The sequence below is a fragment of the Dromaius novaehollandiae genome, chromosome W (assembly GCF_036370855.1).
Source record: "Dromaius novaehollandiae isolate bDroNov1 chromosome W, bDroNov1.hap1, whole genome shotgun sequence".
In the NCBI taxonomy this organism is placed as follows: Eukaryota; Metazoa; Chordata; class Aves; order Casuariiformes; family Dromaiidae; genus Dromaius; species Dromaius novaehollandiae.
The window spans coordinates 47205800-47220488 of NC_088130.1; the positions used below are offsets into that span (position 1 = coordinate 47205800).

General features: G+C 40.6%; 1 protein-coding gene and 1 long non-coding RNA gene across 13 annotated transcripts in view; one reads left to right on the forward strand and one right to left on the reverse strand.

Moving 5' to 3' along the window:
* The window catches only part of ERBIN (erbb2 interacting protein), a 114314-nt gene extending 105972 nt beyond the window's left edge, over positions 1-8342 (reverse strand). For 3 of the 12 annotated variants that reach the window (XM_064500160.1, XM_064500162.1, XM_064500158.1), the window contains exon 1: positions 7543-7877. The gene's annotated coding sequence lies outside the window, so the exon portion shown is untranslated. Of the gene's footprint in view, positions 1-7542; positions 7883-8012 lie in introns of those variants that run through there. The other 9 variants (XM_064500155.1, XM_064500161.1, XM_064500154.1 and 6 more) reach the window with 8 other exon arrangements.
* A 450-nt stretch (positions 8343-8792) lies between these two features.
* Positions 8793-13827, forward strand: LOC112987110 (uncharacterized). The gene is made up of 3 exons (XR_003260200.2): positions 8793-9844; positions 9943-10029; positions 12211-13827. It is a non-coding gene; the product is annotated as an uncharacterized LOC112987110 (long non-coding RNA).
* The last annotated feature ends 862 nt before the right edge of the window (positions 13828-14689 follow it).

A 14689-nucleotide genomic window follows, 5' to 3' on the forward strand; every position in this document is an offset into this window, starting at 1 on the left:
ATCTGTATGTGAATCAATAAAAGTGACCTTCAAGAAAAATTCCAGTTTTTCTCCAAATACTCTCATTTGGTATTCTTTACCTCATTTCCTCCTCTTCCAGTTCTTCCCCAAAAGGAGATCTACTGAATCACTCATGAATATTGTCCACTATTTAGAATAAAACATCCTACACAAGTTGATCAAAGCACAACTGAAATAAATGGTATAAAGCCTGGACAGCTACACAGAGATGAGTGAACTTTTGAATTTTCTCCCTCAGTGAAGATTCTACTCCCGAGGAAAAAAGGAAAAAAAAAAAGCGCACACACACAATTATAGAGCACCTCAGGATTTAAATGACCTGCAACTCCAGGGTTAACATCATATATGATTATGTGACCAAAAGTAACCCAAAATGAGTACTTTCTCCCAAAAGGAGCTACCTACCACACTGACATTCTGGACCACCACAGGCAAATTTGCCACAGCAAACAAACGTAGCAGCAGCAGACTATCAATGCAGATAGAAGGCTGTCTACACACCCATCCCCTCATTCAAGAACACCTATCTAGTAGGCCAAAGTGGAAGCAATAAAGTAAATTCAACACTTGCATGTTATACACGGTAGCATAAGCATTTTTCACATGAAAGACTTAAATTGCTATGCTGGCATACTTTCCAGTTCACTTTCACTGAAAATACAGGCCTCAATCCTGTAAATACTTACACAGCCAAGCTTTTTGCTTGTTTTAACCACAGGCATGCATGAGCACATGCAGAATATTAAGCATAATATTTCCACAGAGGAAAAAGACATTTATAATTTACATTAGCATCATTATTTAAATTTAAGAGTTCCCTGATATCCTGTTTCAGATACAAAACTCCATCCTTATCTTCCGGCTTATCTGTAAGTGAAGACAGAAGACCTGCGGTAATTTGACTAAGTTGCTGATAATAGGGTTCATCTTCTAAGCTATCACTTCTTTCTTCAAGAAGATTAATTCCAAGAAGGCTCCAGTCACATGTGGGAAGGGAAAAAAAAAACGCAGCTCTTAAAACGTTTCTTAGCAGCCTACCAAATGTCTTCCAGAAGAGTCTGGAAACTCTCCATTATCCATACTCTCAGAATGACATGCAGGGCAAAAATCTTCTGATGTTTGCTGAACCTGTGACTGACATTCACAAGCATCTGGCACTGCATTTCAGATATTACTCAGATGTACTGATGTAGCTTAAAGCATCTACATCCTTCTCCTTTCCTTCTTAGGAGGCTTCAGAAGTTGAAGTCTTCCTGAAAAATAAGTGAATTCTAAAGTATCAAGCAGAAGCATCAAAGCATCAAGAAAAAAAAGAAACTGAACAATGCTGATTATAGACACAGAACATAAGCTCTTAACAGCTGTTGATAAGAAAAGCAGGGCCAGAAGAATTAAAGATATGTATTGAAAGACTCCAAACACAAGGAGAGCCAGGGAAACTGAAAAAAATACTTCTGCAACTGTATTAGACTCCACATTATGAGACAGAGGACTACTGAAGAACACAAAACTTTTCTTCCAGAACTGTCTGGGAAGAGCCAGACCTCTGTACAGCTGCTACAGGAACTTCCCATGCCAACTAGAGTAAAAAAATTGATTAGAAGGTTCCAAAGGCAGTAGTAAAATTCAAAGCACAATACTTCAGAAACCACGAAAGAGACTGTTTTTCACACATCCTTCTGCAGCTACCTTTAGCAAACTAACAGAGCTTCAAATACTTTGAATTCAGTTATTAATATTGGAGCTTATCCCACCAATAATAAGACCCTGGCCACTTGAGAGGAGAGATACTACCCATTCCAAATTAGAGTCACCTAAGAAATTTTTCATTTCAAGCACCTGCAGCTTTCATTGAGAATTCAAGCCTCTTAAGAGTTCCTCCTAAAGCTAGAACTAGGTAAGTGGCACAAGCAGTAATCACTGGGCACTAACAGCTCACAGGAAGACAACTATAAGCCAAGCATCTACTTCTGAAGTGCAATTATAACTTGAAGAGAACACAAAGCTCAACACTTGAAACAAGCGTTACCCACCCATCTGTTTCTAGAAAAGAAATGCAGTTTTCCACTGGGACTGTGGGATAACCCAGAATAGATAGATCATTAACTTTTTGTACCACATACTCATTTCTGTTCATTCCACCCCAGCCATCTTCATGACAGGGGCTACAAGACAAGAGGCACAGGACTGTACTTATTGCTCTACACCAGCTTGGAGATTTCAGTGTGCTTAGAAGGCTTTTTGTTTGGAAAGGGAGCTCACACACCTTGCGGATTCTGAACTAACCAGCCTGAGGATACTGATCTACAATTTCTTCCAGTTTCTTCCAAGTACTATACTCACAATATACATCTAGATAAGAGAATCAGAAAGAACATTTGCTTTTAGCAGTTGCTTTCCTATGCATATACAATACAGCTTTACACTTGCAGGATTCATTTGTACAGCAACGTGAAACATAAAAGTTCAAGAAACTAGTTTTATTCACAGAAGATGCAAGGGTGTACAATACTGGATATTTAAGAGTTTAGAAACTATGAAAAGAAAGTTGTGCACTTTGGAATCACTTACCTTCCCTTTGGTAGCTCTGCTTTTACAGAGAAACAAGTTCTCCTTACTATCACAAGTAATCTTTAAGGTCTAGACTGTGTCTAATCATTGCATAGATACAGAAGGAAGGACAGCACAAAACGTTCCTCCTCTCTCCTTAATCAATAAAGTTGTGTACAACAAAGGTTGTGCACAAGTGTTGTTACCTAACATTTTCTTGGCCCTTGGCCATGCTAAAAAATGCGATGGAAGAGTAAGGCCAAACCATTCATTAGCTACTGAAATGGATGAAGTGGAAAGGAGAGTATACACTATCTTATCTGACAAGATTCAGTCATTAAACACAAGAAGCTCCAGAGGCACGGTACCTTCTCATGGTATTACAACCCCAAGGACAGCCACGGCAGCAGAGATAGTTCACATTGTCCTCAAGCCTCTGCTTAATCATCACTCTTTGTTCCTATGTATAATGATTTAGTATCAGGTGTCTACAAATTAGCTTCAGATATAGAAAGCAGTAATCTACTTTTCAATTTAAGCTACCCAAGCGAAGCCTGTAACAATGCTGACATTCTCCAACGTAAGCAAGCTTCCATTTGGTCAAGACGAAGCCAAACTAAAAGATCTGCTTAACTTTATCTTACAATTAGGCAAAATCCTGATGCATTTTTTAAAGGTGGAAGGGGCAATTTAGTGTTGGAACACCATGCTTCTGTATCACCCTCAGGGGAAGCACAGATGAAACTAAACAGGTTGAACATCTATACATAAATGTAAGCATCAAAAAAACAGTATCTTATAAAGACCAAGTACTACTACTGATCAAGAACAACACAAAAAGCCAAATTATCACAAGATTATTATGTAATAAAAATACTACCAATTTCAACACAGTAATACTCACTTTTCCCATTTTTCTTATGCAGGCAGAACATGCTGTTTACATGCCTTCTCCTAAATCAACATCCTCACTCTCAAAACTTTATATTTAAAGCCTTTTACTCACAGTACATGAACACTGTATTCCTAATTGTAAGTGAAGATTACTTAAATAAGCAATTGTTTTACAGCCAAAAATCTTACAAACAAAAAACTCCACCCATCTTGTCATTAAAGCATTCATGTTAATTTTTGGGTCACACTTATAATCTTAAAAAGCTGCATAGAACAGCTCTAGGTTTATCAGTCGTTACTGAAGTACACTAGGCAATATTGTTGAGGCCCACTAATTTTTGCTGATATCTCCTCATCCGTGTGCCAGCTGTGCTGACACAGTGGTTTCTGCATGCCACCTTCACAGTTGGAAATTGCAGCAACATACTGCAGCTGATCCCCAAGAGACAAGAACTGTAAGGACTGTGGGAAACCATTTTATGTTTGAAGCTCTGACAAGTCAAAAAACCCCATACTCCTTGTCCAAAACTGGACCAGAGTCTGCCATGTGACGAGCCATGGAACTGTTCACAAGTTCCCTACAGTACATGCAAAGAGATATCCCCTACGCATTCAAAGCATTAAGCAAATCTCTCAAAAACAGTTAAAATTTTGGAAGTTGTAGAAAAAGTAATCCATACCTCACAAGTGTGCACTGGACTTCATAAGATGCTCCAAAGACACTAAGCTAGTAATTTAATGGGTTACTGCAAATATTGCACATTTTAAATTTTAAAACTAAAAAACATAAAATAGTAATTTATAGGCTTTTTACTAAAGAAAGTGATATATGTTACTCATGTTCAATGTTTTCCTTCTGACATGAAAAGGGGAGTTGTCTGACAAGTTGCTTTACTTACTCGAAAGCTGACAGTTATAGATCCAAATCTTTATTTTGCAAATAGTTCATGTATAACTACCTACATCAGCTGTCATAATCAACATTTGCATGCTCACATAGGGATATAATCTACTATTTTCATATCAGTCTGAGTAGCTTTTTCCTCAAGTCAACTAGTCACTCTTTCAGAAAAGTTTAGGTTTGTAATTCCACTACGTGGAGTAAGTGTCAGACCCTCCTTTAGTGGGTCAGGTTATTCCATAGGGAGAATATATTGTTAAGAAGAAATATCAAACGCTTTATCTTTATATAACATTTTCCCTGGAAGATCTTCCTTTTTGTTTGGGAGCAGGAAGGACAAAAAAACAAAGCAGTCAGCCAATAATCCATTATACTCCTATGGGAAAGCTGAGTTAAAGAATTCTGCTGTCATACCCTTTTATTTCTTAAATCTACTGCTAACATGGTAACTTTAATAAACATATGTATTACATATATGATGTTTATATATAATATGCATATTTACATGCATATTTATAATATGTGCATTTTTTATATATACACATACACACATCCCTTCCCTTAATTTAGATGTTTCAACTATGGTTCTTTACACCTAGGGGTACAGACTCTAAATGAATTCCAGTGAAGACGAATCATAAACTTGTTTTCTTATGCCACCACAGCTGAAGACACTAGACAACTTTCAATGAGTAATACTTCCTCAACAGAGCCCCCCAACCTATTCTGTATGAACACAATGTTGAAATGCGTATCTTACAGAGCACTACATTTATACTATAAACTATCAACTTGCCCATTTATTAACAAGACAAATCTATTCATATTTTCACTAAAATTGCTGAAAAAAATATACTGTGGTCCTCATGATAGCATGCCATGTATGTAATTTCTAACTCTTTGACTGTACGCGTACCTACTTAAAGTTACCAATGTCTACATGAACTTAATTTAATTCATGAGCCAGGAACAGCCCAGTAAGAAGAATGATTCCCCAAGCCACCAACACATACCTATGAAAGTGCCGTTTCAAAGAACATGAGCTGCCATGTGTATATCTAAATCATTTTATTCATAAAATGAATATCAATGTCAACCTAATTTTTAGCTGAGACACAGTTGGTCTTGAGAAAGAATACAGTCCTTCATTACTACTAAACTATGTTAATGACATGAATGGCATTCTATGATATAACCATTAGCTGTAAGCAGTAGTGAATTACACTTTCATCATTAAAAAGGGCCTTATCCATAGCTACCATGGTGACAAAACACTAGTGTAAAAAGTTGTGGCTCCACTACAAGGATCTATTCTTCAGCATGGCATTGAAAAATATCAAGTGCATCATGAGAAACACAAAAGGTCTGAAAAGAAACAAAATTGCATCTATTAAGAACATAGGGGCTTACAACTAAATTTGTCATGCACTGCTACAATTCCTCCCCCCCTGCCCTCCCCCTCCCCCTCCCCCCCCAATCTCAAGTCATTATTGGGGCTGAAACACTGCTTTGGAAAGTGATCGTTCTTTGTAAAAGGATTACTCTATTTAGACTTCATTGCTTTTCTGCCAAGCATCAGCCATATAAGGAAACTGAAGTTCACTGCCATTTATTTTGTTCAGCCCTTTCAGACGCCTAAGAATAACCTTTACTGCTGCCTAGAAAGGTAAGTCTATAAATTGCAAACCAAATCACTTGTTACAAGCAATAGAAGCCACTTCAGGTCAGTTAAAATTTAACATTTTTCCTTGCACTATATCATTTAATGAAACAGCCTGAGTAGGATTAATAATGTTTTCTTATACACTAGACTACTTGGTGCTGCTGAAGGACTACAAATATCATAGTTTTAAAATGTTTGCATAGAAATTACTTTGTCCAGTTCTCGTAAATACCACCACATCCATCTCAGATACTTGAGACTGAAGAATGCGCATCCTGTCTGACAAACACACTGCTTTTGAGTTTGTCAAACAGCAATAATGATTTAGAAAAATAAGCTAGTACAGAGCTATGGCTTATAGCTCGTTCTAAACATTCACAGGACAAGAAATTCCTTGCCTCCATGAAGAAACTAACCAATAATTACCTCTTGGAGGCATGTGAAATCAATCCGTGGTGAGCAATATTGCTTTCACTAAATGCAACTATTTGACATAACAAGCAGTAATCACCAGCACTACAAAAACCTTCCACCAGAACTACGCATTTAGTTTACCCTCCAACAGCTTCAGACAGGAGCCTTTTAAAAAATGATAAAGGAGAAAGTGCTCACCAAAACCAAACAAGGCTATATTAACCCAGAGGCTGAACAGCACTTTTAAGATGCCAGACAACTAGTTGCTCGGGGGGGGGGGGGGGGGGGGGGGGAGGGGGGGGAGGAAAGGGGGGGGGTTCTTTTTTCAATGGAGGCTCTCGAGAGGAACTTGTGCAAGGATCAAAATGCAATGCAGACCTCTCCTATACAAGTTGAAAACTATGCAGCCAAACTCGTCATCTTGAGGGGAGAGAGAAGGGGCGGAGGGGAGGGAGAGAGGTGGCGGCAGCAGTCGAGGAGAAAAACTGCGACAGTATTTACAAAGGACTACGAGGACAAATTTTTATAAAAGTTGTTTAACAGTTACTTTTAAGAAGGCGGGCTACACACTGATATTCCAGAAAACAATGTTAAAGACAAACAAGAAACGGCAAATACAGGGAGCTCCAAACACCAGGACCTTTCAATTAAATGAGAAAGTCCTAAAGGAGATAATCTCTTTTATTTCCTGATAATTATACTTTCAGGGTTAGCAACTGTTTTCAAGGGGAAGGAGCTGAAGAAGCACAGACACGGAATCGGGCAGTTTCAGCTCAGTACCTTCTTCCACTGAACAAAGAAACTTCTGTGTCTGAGGAGCTTAAAAACTTTCGGTCTCCCCAGATTGTTTCCTCAGCCTCCATGAAACCAGCGGCTACGTCCATGCAAACAGCATTTTAGCGAGAGACGGGGGGGAACACAAAGGACAGTCGGACTATGGAATGCGGAGAACACGAGCCGATCAGAAAATAAAGGCCAAAAACAGGATATCAAAATGAAGCGTGAACTCCTTCCTTTCTCCCCACCCCCTTCAACAGAGGAAGGATTTTGCTGTTGTTGTTGCTGCTGCTACTCCCCAAACCTTCTCCCTTTAATTTACCTTATCTGTCGGGTGTCTAAACCAGATGCAGCAGGCAGGAGTTCCTTCCGATCCCACGGAAATATATTAAATCCAATCAAGTTTTCTTCTCGTAGAAGGGAGAGGGGGGCGAGAGGGGGAAGGAAAGAGAGGGAAAAAAGATGCAACAGCTTTCGACGAGGACGGAGGCGTCCGCAGACCAGAGCGTGCGATGTGCGTGTGCACGGGGGGAGCGCGGCGGCGGGGCCCGGCTTCTCCCGGACCCTGCCGGCGGCGGCGCCGGGCTCTGCCCCGCGGGCGGCCCCGAGCCGCGCCGGCCCCGCCCGGCGCCGCGACCGCCCCGCAGCAACGTCGCCCAGCGGCGAGCCCGCAGCGCCCCCCGCCCCGCAGCCAGCCGCCCTCCCTGGGGGCCCCGGCCCGGCCCGGCCCCGGCCGCCGCCCCTCCTCGCCTGCCCGCCGCCCTCCGCCGCTGCGCCCCAACGGCTCCTCACCCCGGCGCCTTCCTGCCCGCCTCCCCCCCCGCCGAGGGCGCGGGGGAGCGGCCAACCGCCCTCCTCACCTGCCCGCCCGCGCCGCGGCCTCGCCGCCGCCCTCTCTCCCCGCCTCCTTTCTTACACTTCCCCCTTCCTCCTCTCTCACCCCCCTCCCCGGCCTTCTCCCGGCTCGGCGGCGACGGCGGCAGGGGGAGCCCCGGGAGACGGGAGGGCAGCTGAGAAGGGGGCGGGGGCCGGGGAAATGCCCCGGGGGGCGAAACGGTGAAACGCCCGCGCGCTGCGCGTGCCCCTGCGGCTGCCGGGCCGCGCCGCGCGCCGCCGCCGCCCAGGAGGCACTGCAGCGGGGGGCGGGGCGGCGCCGCGGCCGGGCGTGGGCGGCCGCCGCGGGAGCGGGCCGCGGACAGGCGCGTCGCTCGCGCCCTCGCTGGCCCCGGCGAGTGGGGAGCAGCGCCGCCGCCGCGCCAGGCCCCACCGGCCTCCCCTCCCCCACGCGGGACAGTGTGGGGCTCAGCGCCGGCGGCGACGCGACAGCCAATCCCGAGCAAGGGGCGTCGTGAGGGACGGCCCGGCGCAGCCAATGGCGCTGCTCGGGGGGCGGGAGCGCGGCGCGGAGGAACGGGGCGAGGCGGCGGCGGCGGGGGGCGTTGGCGCGGGGCGCGGGTCAAAGGGCAAAGGGGCGGGCGGGGCCCCGCGCGAGCCCGGGGCCGAGGCGACGGGCTCGGGCGGCGAGGCCGCGCCATCTGGGCCGGGCCGGGCCGCCGGTGCCCTTTCTCGCCCACTAAGCACACATGAGTTAGCGATCCCTTATCGGGGACGAAGGTGCAGCTATTTTTTCCTCGTGTTTTTGGCGGAGTCACTGCCGCGGGTTGAGGGGGCGGCTCGTTCTCCGTGTGACGGAATGCATCAGTGTGGAGACAGATTCAGCCCGGAATGACAAGTGTTTCCTTGGGCATAAGCAGCTCAGCTTCCTAATTCAATAATTGCACGTATTATATCAAAACTGCCGAGACGATCGATCACGTACCCGACGTTTGCTGTCTTACACTGGAAGCAGTGCCGGCAGCTGTCGCTCCGTTGGGCCTTCTGCTCCAGTAACTCCTAGTCACCAGGAATTTGGGAGAAGGAACCAGTCTGGGGGAGGGGAACAGCCTTCGGCCAAACATGCTGCTTGGATATGTTGTATCAAACTTAGATGCAAATAACAGCACTTACAATAATGTTACATATATAGTTACACTTTCACATAAGCCCTGGAATACAAAGTTGTATTTTCTCTTTAAGTATTTCAACTCCCTCAATACATCCATACGACGTTACTGAAAATGCTGCTAACTGTAGTGTCTAGTAGTGTACAAGCATATCTGAAAAGCAGTCAATGCATGTCATATTTATTGTAGGTCATATGACTGATCCTCACTGGTGTGTGTTAGATCTCAACGGTATATTGATGGAAATGCATTCAATTTCCTTGATTGTCTGACATAGATATTTGATAACCTATTGTGTATGCAATATGCTGTTTTAACAGTCCTGGAGTCTGAAGTTCTGTTCAGCCACAAAACGGAGAACGAAGATGACAGCGGGTCAGATTTACACATGCTGCTCACCTTATGTTCCTTAATTGTGTTCTGCAGAGACCATGTCTAAGGATAGAGCTAGTTTCATTTTCATGCCCATTTAATCTCTGGCTTCTCTACTGGGACTACCACCAACTTAGCTGGGATAGTGTTTTATTATGATAATATATGTTTACTGAGAAATGGACAAAATGCTAAAAAAAAAGCCATTTTACATGAGCCACAAAACAGCAATGGAAAACACTATGTCAGGTTAGTATCAATCTGCCCCTGATTTTAGCATGCATCTAGAAGTGAAAAGTTGTTTAAACTATTACCAGTCCTTGAAAATGACTCCAATCCCTGTTCAGGATCGTTAATCGCTTCATTCAGTTTCTTGCGGGGCTTTGGATGAAGATAGTTTAATCATTAGCAACAAGATGGACTGTTGATCACATGTAAGTCCACAATGTTTAACAGTACTATTATTTATTTAAAACTTCTTGTCTATGTATGGGATTTGTAAATTTGAGTATCTAATATGTTTCCATTCAGATACAGAAAGTAAGGATACACTTCTATTAGGATAATAATAAATATTTGTTTATTGATTCTTTACTTTTCAATGAATCCTGTCTCCACCTTAACAGAGCATATAATCTCTTTGGGAATTACATCTATGCCTAGTTTCAAACCTTTAAACTAAATTACCATAACCATCAGCCTCTGTAAATAAGAATTATATATATAATTTCCCAAAGCATTAAATCACCTCAATTTTTTTTTGTGCTCAGATAAGCCATTTTCTTCAGATGAGTCACTTTCAGACTAAGGCCAAGTATGAGAACTTCAGCCTCTAAAGTAAAAAGCACTGCCAAGAGATCTAAAATTTCTCAGTATAATGCACTACAGTGATGCTTTAATGAAGTTACTAATATTTTATCTCATGTGAACAATTGATCACTCCTGTCAAATTCCCAATAAAGTATCCTTATCATAATTAATATGAATGCCTGTCTGTAACTGATATCCTCCTCCTTTTTCATGAACTCTTCAAGGCACCTACTTTATGCATGAGATTATCATAATTTTTTTTAATGTGAAATTGTTCTTTGGCAATGTTTATTGCACATTGCCCAATGCATTTATTAATGCAGCTGGATAATAGATGGGTGTGGGAAATTTATAGCAACTGTTGTTCCCATGGAGGATCTACTGTAGTTGCAATGTTAGGTTCAGTGTAAGATTTTATTTCACTTACAGTTTTAGCCATCAAAAATAAAAGCCCAGCCAAAGATTACTGAAGCTATAGATAGCTAGACCACAGCTCCTGAAGACATTTTACGTAGACAAGATACAACTATCTATACAAATTAAGAAATACCAAGAATTATCCCAGGGATTTAAAAGTGCTATAAATATCAAGACAGTATTTAGATTACAGCTACAACAGAGTCCCCAGCAACATTAATTCCCAGAGCTGGTATCCCAGTTACCATATAATTACAGATTAAGTGCACAAAGTACAAAATATAAAGTTACATAATGAGACACTTTCAAGTGAGACTATGCAAGTGATCCCAGTGAAAGTTTAAACAAATTCTTTATACACAGTTTCACATTAGACACCAAGCCTAAACTTCTCTCATTCAAATTTCTATTTTTATATTTGAACAGTGACGTTAGTAACTATTGCAACAGCATACAGCTAAACTGAAAGAACAGTTGGTAAAACAGCCACATCTATATTTGTCCTTTTCAAGACTTTAAATGGTCTGAACAATGTATATGTTGTTGTTCGGTGTAACAATGTTTTATTGCTGCTTTTCCCCATTCTTACCACTATTGTTAGTTATATTCATGTTTCAGCTTTTCTAAGAGTGAGATTCAAAGGCCTTCAGCATAAGCAGTTTTTCTCATTGAATGTTTAGATAATGACTTGAACAATGGATTTTAACTTGAGTTGAATTGGGGCTTCTGGACATCATTGCAATATAAGTATTACATGATAATTAGTAGAAATAATAACTGCCTGAAAGACATAAAGAGACAATAGGCAATTATTTCTCTAACAAGTGTACCTTGAAGTTTCGTTACTTACTTTGGATGGTCTTTAACTTAAATATGTCCGTGGTTCATACAAAAAGTCTTAATGTAACATTTTCTGAATTGATCTGATTCACAACTGGATTACACCACTTCCATGCTGATGAAAGTCTGAGTTACATCGACACAAAGCTGTTGTAGTTTAGTGGTCAGTAGGCCTACAAGTGTATTGTTGTGACTTCCTAAGTGTGTAGGTTCCTATCTACTGTATGTGAAGGAAAGCAGAGTAAACAGCCCGTACTCAGTTTAACTTTGCAACAATTCCAAATTTACACGGATTAAATATTACATTACACCATACAAAGAGGTTTTCTCTATATTTGGTTGCATTATTTTTCAAATAGTAATCAAATATAGTGATGAACATAAATGTATTGTGACTAAGATTTGGAATATTATGCAAGTATCAACAAAAAAACTTTGTAACACTGCAACCTATTTTGTATAGCTGTGTTCCAGAAATGGTTAGGAATGTTTTAGAGTTATTTTTAAACATTTTATTGTGACTTTTTGTTTGTATTTCTTGTCCTTAGTTACCATGGGTGAGCTCCTGAATTCTGACTGAGGTACACTTGGCACGGCATTCCTCATGGAGGAGAAAAGGCACTAAGGTGATGTTAAGGCACCTTTACTCTTCCCTGATTTGGACTGCTTTGCTCCTGGACAGTCTCCTTAACATTGACTTTAAGCTATGATGCAGCCTCTTAGCTTAAGAGTCTGTTTTGACAGCTGATGCCAGCACATAAATCTTGCACTGGTCAAAACAAATGGAACAGAATGAAAACTAGAGCCATGCTGTGTGAGGATGCTGACATCTGTGGATAGTAACCATCAACCCCTTGCTCACGAGAGCCTGCAGAGCTGCTTCTGGCCACACTGAAGACAGAGTTAAATGTGAACTTGGCAGAGAGAGCAAAACATGAAATTGCCCAAAATACACTTTTGCTCAGTATTTTGCCTTTGTCCCGGAGATGATTTTGAACAATTGCCTTTGGTAAGCTTGTCGGATCCAAAAAGGGTAACATCTAACGTTGTTGAGGATCTTTGTGTCCAAAAAAGCAATCCTAAAAGAGGACTGTATCAACTTCTAATCAAACCTCAAATAATTTTTTTTAGGAAATCAATTACATTAGCTCTACAGCAGATGTATAGTAGCTGTACACTAGTTACATTGCTCTTCAAAAGCTGCTAATTAGTGTGGCATCCTCCTGTAGGAAGCTATCACTCCTCTCTCTCCAGTGGTAGGAATGAAGAATTTCTGTGGCAAGTTTATTTAAAATTAATGGTGGTGGATTTTTTAAGCTGATGAAAACCCATAAGAATCCCTTCTGAAGTAATGAATTGGTGAATAAATGATGTGGAAATAGACACTGTAAATGTATCACAATTATCATTCCAGAAATATTCTGTATAGGCACATTTATGATAATGGTACCCATCATGCTAACCATTGAATGAATCCATATTTCTGTAATTGTGGAACAAATTTCATTTATTTTACATTTTATGGCTTCCTTATCTCTATTCTGAGCATTAATATTTCTCACAAGGGGCTAACACTACAATCCAAATCTCTAAGTAGTTTTTATCAATGTTGTATATATGCACACATGTAAAAAAATCATTACTTTTTCATTGTCAGCTTATTCATCTTATTTTCTATCAGTAATCTCAATCATGTAAAAATGAGGACTAAAAATATGTGAATTCCTGGATTCGATGTTGGCTTAATGATATTTAACACTGAATGTCTTATGAACTGCCATGTTTGAAAACACAGGTCAAATCCCATTGAAGCAAGGAGATCTACACGTTCCAGTGAGATGAACTATCCTATTTCTAGACTTGTTAGACTAATATATTGTACTTTAAGTAATTTGATTTGTAGAAAAGCTACTTTGAAACATTTTTAGGAGGGCTTAAAAACAATCTTTTTAATTTTTGTCAATATGCAAAATAGGGTTCATGGTAAGAGAGAACTTTACTTTGGGGAAAATACTGTCTTTTTCAGAATGTGTAAAATATTTAGGGAATTTCTTCATCATAAAAGAAATTCAATTTTGACTGTAATTAAACAAGAATCACTGTGTTTTTCCATTTCTCTCTTCTTTATGAATCTTCAGCTCACTTTTTTCAGTTATTTTTTCCCTTTCTTCTCTCCACCTGGCAAATATAAACTACATAGTTCTAAATGCTAAGAAATCTTTTTTTAGTATTTATCTTTTCTCTTTTGAACAAACAAAATATAAAACATTGCCCTTGTTTGAGTAGCATAACTAAAAACCATTATAGATTTTTTTTTTCATTTTTCTGTGGGGAAAATGGTTTGAGAGGGTGATTTTTTTTTAATCTGAAAGAGATGTTTTTTTCAGCTACACCTTGCCTAAGTTCTAAGGCATGAGAGCTGCCAAAACAATAAAACTAAAGTAATATTTTAAATGTTTTTATTCACAGGTATCATCCACTAGTTTCTTCCATCAAAAGATATTTTGATACTATCTTACAAGGCAGATATGAGTAATACGCGAGGTCAATAAGGAAATACTGACTTTCCAGGCCACAAAGGTGAAAGAGTTGTGTATTAACTCATTTCCATACCTGCAAACAAGCAAAAACTGTCAACAGAGAGAGTGGCTTTACCAGGTGCTTTGAGAAGAACACCTTAGCCTAAAGTTGTAAGTAAACTTTATTATGATGTCTATAAATAAAATCTTCTAAATATTTTATTTTATTAAACTGAGCTTGAGAAAATGCATACATTCCGATTAACCATGCTAGAGGAACATAGTACAGGTTACAACTGAACATCATGACAGCATCAGCTCAACACATTTTCATGATATGTTTCAAAGCATTCTGATTACACAGTGTACCTTGAGATTAAACAGAAATATTTTGGCAAGAAGGCCCCCTTTCGAATCTGCACAGAGGAGATTTAAGTGACAAAAGAAATAGTCTTGCTCTTTACTGTTGGTGAGACCGATCCACTTAAATATAAATGCAGATGGCACA